Raw genomic sequence first — 5,484 nt, forward strand, 5'->3', positions numbered from 1 at the left:
AACCATGCCTTGGAAACGATGACGAACAACAGGATTTACCAATCCATAAATCTCAAATAGGAAAAGAAGATATTCAAAGTAATCGCAGGCTCTACTATAATTTGAGTCACAATAAACCATCAAAAACTGAAAATATTCCTTAAAATCAACTAGAAATCAATAAAGTTCAACATAAACATGAATCAAAGCAAGATAAATATCCCAATCATGCTACAAGATTCATCTCTTAGCCCTAGCTAAGAGGTTTAGCCAACCATAGACATGATTGAACTAAGAACTCTTAAGAAAAATATAAAAACAACTAAAGAAGAAAAAGAAAGACTCTTGATAGCGGCTCTCCACCCTTTGGCTTTACTCCTTAAAACCTAAATGATCCTTAGGAATGCCCTAGGGACTCCTATTTATAGTTGGGAAGCTCCACCTTACGCACCAACTTAGAATTTCCGGAAACCGATCACAAAACTGCCTCAATTTACTCAACTGTAGCTTTTCCGCTTTATGCTTCGGTCGGACTGAAGTCAAATTTGAAGTTGAGTCCGATTTTGGAAAGGATTTGTTTCAACAATTGCCTGATTTCAGTTGGATCGATCTGGGTTCGGTCAAACTGAACTTAAGTCATCGATCTGACCGAATTAATCTTCGGTCGAATCGAATTAATTCTTTTCATTGTTAGAGATTTTTATGCACTTTCGTTCACACCAAATCCTCTCTTCTGTCGGACCGAATTGTTCATTGGTTGTGATGAATTAGCTCTAAATTTCATCGTTCATTGCTGGACTATTTTGTGAAAGTTCGGTCGAGCCGAACCTGTCTATTTTCTGCTACAGATTCTGCAATCTTTCAAGTCCTTTCTTCAACTTTTGTACTTGGTTTCCTTGGATCTTTGGCATATGAATTCTTCATTATTGGTCTTCTAAAATCCAACCTTTGGCTTGGTGATTCTTAAGCATCAAATACATGCTTTTAGCATTCTTTTCAATCCAAGCTCTTAGATTCACCTTGCAATACAAACATGCATAAAATATACCTTTAAGCAGTATCATGTTCATAAAACCAAGATATAAATAGGGAAGAATATGCAATATTTGACACTCAACAATCATGCCGTAAAAAGACCAAAAAACTCCTTCTAAATCCCTAGAGAATCACAACAAGTAAAGGGACGACGGATCCAATCAATCATTGATTGGAATATTGACCGCAAATAGCGGGACGATGGATCTAATCAATCATCAATTGGAATCTTAACCGCACACAGGGGGATGACTAATCCAATCAATCATCAATCGGAATCTTGACTGCAAACAGTGGGACGACGAATCCAATAATCAACAATTGGAATCTTGACCGCAAATAGTGGGACAACGAAATCGATCATGGATCGAAATCCTGACCTCAAGCATTTAGGACGATGGACCCGATAAGTCACAGATCGGAATCTTAATGACCAACGATGGACAAATCTGCACCAACCATAATAAGAGCCAGAATTAATCATGATTAATGATCTGGATTAGCCCAAAAAAAATCAAGTCAGATTACCCAGTGAGACGATGAAACTGATCAACCATCCTTGATGAATCGGATTCTTGATCACGACCACTAATTAGACTTGTGCTTAGTGAACCATACCCAACAGATCTCAGTCCTAATTGCAATAACCAAAATCAAAGAAATAAAAGCACAAAATCCCAAAAATCCATAATCCTTGGCCAAGTCAATTCAAATCACAACCATCATACGCACTAGCCCCTTACATATTTTCAATAAAAACCAACTTATTTGAAGTTCTATAGGCATCCCCAATGGAAATGACTAGTAAGTTGGACATATTTCAAAATTATTTTGTAATAAAAACTCCCACGAAATACCACTCCCCATTGTGGGGCGACTTTTATCAGAAAAACTTCAAAAAGAGCGCCTGGCTTCCGAGGCACTAAGAGATCTTCCATATCTCTGGGTGTGGGCTAGCACAAAAGCAAATAAGATTTGACGACTTTTAGTTTCCCTAAAATCATTGGATCCTCATGTGCAAAGTACGGTCGATCTGAACTCAGAGTGACAGAACGATCGTACTAAATGTTAATGCTATGAATGGATGATAAGCCAAGTCCTAGTCGGAAGGAATCATTTGAAAATGAGGAAAAGACAAATTATAACCTAAGTATCAAAACCAGCAGACAGCACAAAAAAGGATCACGTATGCATACCTAGTCCTAGATATTTGTGTACCTTGATCGAGTCCAAGTCAGCGTAGTGAGATCCCTGTAAGGGCTCAAAAAGCGTAAGGTAAGCTAACTACTTTGGAGATCAAATGAAACAAGTACTCCTGGGGTGATTTGGGAAGCAATGGACACTCTAGTTCCATACAGTATCGTCGTAAGGTTGTAGAAAGTGTAAGGGATCTACTGTAATGGGTACTTTCGATATTACCACCGATCAGGAGCGAAAAGGCTACGATTGGTTACCTGTAAAGCCGAAGAAAGTGCAAGGACATTTGCAATGTTTTTCCCAAACCCTCATGATATATGCAAATCATCTATTTTCAAACAATCAACTTACTTAGATACAAAGTCAGGCAACAAGTCCATACCACATCTAATCTGACTATAGAGGGTGAGGCATCCATTTGATTTGGCATTAGGTTGCACGCAACCTCTGTCAAAGAGTGGCATTGTAAGTGCTTATATGTTTAGCACACATAAGGTTGTGAAATTTTGTAAGACAAAGATACACAATGATACTGGTCAGATTGCAACTACACTACATCTCGTGAAGCTCTGCTCAAGATAGGCTTAGCATCTCAGGATCAGCTCAAGATCGGCGTATCATCTTAAGACGACGCTTGGTTTGACGCTTATCAATATTAGAAGATCTATGCATTAACCAACCAACAAGTGATATAACCCTAAAAAGACCTTAGCTTAGGTGCTTCCAAAAATTGTTCTAATTAGGTTAACTTTGGTGTAATTTGACTGAAGTTCGGCCAACCTAACTTCAGGTCCAGTTAGCCTAACTTCTTCAGCTAACCTAACTTCAGTTCCAGCTAGCCTAACTTCTTCAGCTAACCTAACTTTAGGTTTGGGCAAATTTTCAAATTTGAATTTTGAAAATTTTGTTGAAAATTCGGTCAGCCTAACTTGGAGTTTGGTGAAAAGGCCGAGCAATACATCCTAGAGGGGGGTGAATAGGACTATGTCAAATTAAAAAATAAATGTGAAATTTAAAGAAAGATAGAACAATCAAATAATAATTAAGCACAAGTAAATAGCAACCTCAAATGTACTAGTCTTGAGAGGTTGACACAAACTTAGTTATAAGGACAACCTAAGACCAAAAAACCAAAGGCTTATGGCAGGACAACCTTACTAGAACTTTTGCAAGTATCAAAAATCCAAACTAATAAAGAGGCAAAGGAAATAGCAAATAAAATAAACTAAGTTATTACAACATTCCCACAAGTGCATAAAATAAATTACACCACTCATCACAAATGTTTAAAATAAATTACAACATTCAATCATTCACCACAACTCCAGGAATTATAGTGGTTCGCTTGTGTGTACACCAACTGTTAGAAAATAGCCACACAACTACTCCACTCTTAATATCCACTCCCTCGGGATATTAGCGTTCACTATGAAAAAAGATTTTTCAAGGTTCACCTTAAAACCTTCACAATTGTTTCTTTGATTGGGCTTACATAATTCTAAAAACCCCACACTTTAAGATTTCTTAGATTACCTCAGACAATCTAAAAAAAGATTTTTCTGGCACAACCTCAAAAATTAAAAAGATACAGAATTGTAAATGATACTTATCTGGAAATTCTTCTTTGAAGAAACCCGGTAGAACCGATCCGATGTGGACAAAGATGTTCAATGTCTAGTCTCACAAATGAAAAGGTTCCAGTTCTAAATGATTTTTAATTAAATCAACCTAGGCTAGCTTGAATTGATTTTGATCTCAAGAAATGGAAAAACTCAAATTCCTTCTTAATGTAAGATTGGAATAAAGATCACAAAATCAAATTACAAAAGCTAATTAAAGAGAATATAAAATGAGCACAATATAGCTTAATAAATTCACAAACTTATCTCTTAGAGTAGTGTCTTGATTTTGTTTTAATGAATGAATAAACTATGAAAATCATGCTCTATTTATAGGTGAAAATATTGTTCACTCGACTGGTTTTAGGGTCGGTTCGACTAGTCGAAGGACCAAAAAAATTTTAAATTTTCTGGCGCGATAAGATAAGGTCGTTACTCGACTAATCGAGTGGGACCAAAAACATTTACTAGACTTTAAGTCGAGCCTGCACGATCGGTCGAGCACTGTTCACTCGACTAGTCGAGCAGTCTCCAGGACTAGTTGAGAGCCCAACAGAAAATTCTGAAAAATAGCAACAAACCTTGAACTGGTTGAGAAAACTCTTAGACTGGTCGAGCCAGTACTTGGACTAGTCAAATAAGGTCTAAGACTAATCGAGAAAATAACCTATAAACAAATGAAATGACCCACATAAAATATGCAATGAATATGACACAATTTAGGGTCAATCTATGGTCATCCAAACTTGTTTGTGAGTGGGAATAATTGAAACATCATTCACTTTAGAATCTTAATATCTTTGGATACTTGAAGCTTGAGTTCGATCTCTTGAACTTAAGCTTAAGTCACGCTTGAGTTCTTGAGTCTTTAACGTACAGTTGTTGAACTTGAAACTTGAATTTGAGATCTTGAACTTAAACTTAAAACCATGAACTTCAACACTCTTTACTTCAACTTGAAGATATAGGCAAGTTCAATGAAGATCCAGAGAACTTAAAAATGTACGAACCTAATCACTTCAACTCAAAGCATGATACAAATACTAATGGTTTAGCACAACAAAATTTAACAATACAACGGGTGCTAGATTTACACAATAGCATTTACATTCAACTAACCTGAGGAAAGTTCGAGTCAAATTCCAACAAAGGATTCTCGGAGAGAATTCGACCAGCCAAATTTTTCCTTAAGCCAGCTGAATTTTGGATAAATCTTATCCCGCGCAATCCGATAGCCGTTGGAACAGAATCGTTGGAATCCGGCCAGCCGAACCTGTTCTTAGGCTAGCTGAATTTACAAATCATTTGGCTATAAATAGAGGTATTCTCTCATTCTAAATTACAACGAAAATTTAGTCAAAATCTTCTGCAAGTAAGCAAGAAGCTCAGGTCTTCATCAAGCTATTTGTGTGGTATTTATAAATTTATTTAAGCTTATTCAATTCCCTTTCTCAAGCAAATCTTAAATACATTTTTAGAGAGTAGTCAATATTCCACTTAAGAATCAAGACAATTGAATATAAAGTATTAGGGTTTTTTATTTTCTGAAATACTTTAGATCTTTATACTCTTTCTGGTTGAGCGAATATTGCCTCCTCTACACTTAATAAAGAAGATTAATGCTATAAGTTTCGACTGCATCTTCGAATTATCA

Source organism: Magnolia sinica, chromosome 11 (assembly GCF_029962835.1).
Source record: "Magnolia sinica isolate HGM2019 chromosome 11, MsV1, whole genome shotgun sequence".
NCBI classification, from domain to species: domain Eukaryota; kingdom Viridiplantae; phylum Streptophyta; class Magnoliopsida; order Magnoliales; family Magnoliaceae; genus Magnolia; species Magnolia sinica.